General features: G+C 48.2%; 1 protein-coding gene across 1 annotated transcript in view; it reads left to right on the forward strand.

Moving 5' to 3' along the window:
- Positions 1 to 1,275, forward strand: part of Zw10 (zw10 kinetochore protein) — a 27,424-nt gene that overhangs the window by 22,138 nt on the left and 4,011 nt on the right. The gene's annotated exons all lie outside the window — the stretch shown is intronic.

A 1,275-nucleotide genomic window follows, 5' to 3' on the forward strand; every position in this document is an offset into this window, starting at 1 on the left:
TTCTTCTTCTTCTTCTTCTTCTTCTTCTTCTTCTTCTTCTTCTTCTTCTTCTTCTTCTTCTTCTTCTTTTCTCTCTCTCTCTCTCTCTCTCTTTAATTTTATTTGTAATTCATTTTTTACACTCCATATTCCATTCCCCACCCCTCCCCATCTACCCTCCGACTGTTCTACATCCCCACCCCACCCCATCTCCACGTGGATGCCCCCACTTCCCACTCCACCTGACCTCTAAACTCTCTGGGGCCTCCCGTCTCTTGAGGGTTAGGTGCTTCATCTCTGAATGAACACAGACCTACCTGGAAGTTCTCTACGTATATGTGTTGGGGGTCTCATATCAGCTGGTGTATGCTGCCTGTTTGGTGGTCCAGTGTTTGAAAGATCTTGGGGGTCCAGATTAATTGAGACTGCTGGTCCTCCTACAGGATCATCCTTCTCCTCAGCCTCTTTCAGCCTTCCCTAATTCAACAACAGGGTCAGCTGCTTCTGTCCATTGGTTGGGTGCAAATAACTGCATCTGATTCTTTCAGCTACTTGTTGGATATTTGGGAGGGCAGACATGCTAGGTCCCTTTTTGTGAGCACTCCATAGCCTTAGTAATGGTGTCAGGCCTTGGGACCTCCCCTTGAGCTGGATCCCACTTTGGGCCTGTTGCTGGACCTTCTTTTCCTCAGGTTCCTCTCCATTTCCATCCCTGTAATTCTTTCAGACACAAACCATTATGGGTCAGAGGTGTGACTGTGGGATGGCAACCCCATCCCTCACTTGATGTCCTGTCTTCCTGCTGGAGGTGGGCTCTATAAGTTCCCTCTCCCTACTGTCGGGCATTTCATCAAAGGTCCCTCCCTATGATTCCTGGGAGTCTCTCACCTCCCAGGTCTCTGGTGCATTCTGGGGGGGGGGTGTCCCCCAATCTCCTATTTCTTGAGGTTGCCTGTTTCCATTCTTTCTGCTGGCCCTCAGGGCTTCAGTCCTTTTCCCTCAACCAATACCAGATCAGGTTCCCCTCTACCCACCACTGCCCCCAAACCTGTCCACTTTCCCTCCCAAGTCCCTCCCTTCCTCCCCACTTGTGATTGCTTTCTTCTCTCTCCTAAGTGGGACTGAGGCGTCCTCACTTGGGCCCTTCAGCTCGTTGAGCCTTTTGAATTCTGTGGACTGTATCTTGTGTATTCTGTATGGGTTTTTTCTTTTCTTCTTCTTCTTCTTCTTCTTCTTCTTCTTCTTCTTCTTCTTCTTCTTCTTCTTCTTCTTCTTCTTCTTCTTTTTTTTTTTTTT

This window comes from Mus pahari, chromosome 10, assembly GCF_900095145.1.
Source record: "Mus pahari chromosome 10, PAHARI_EIJ_v1.1, whole genome shotgun sequence".
Taxonomy (NCBI): Eukaryota; Metazoa; Chordata; class Mammalia; order Rodentia; family Muridae; genus Mus; species Mus pahari.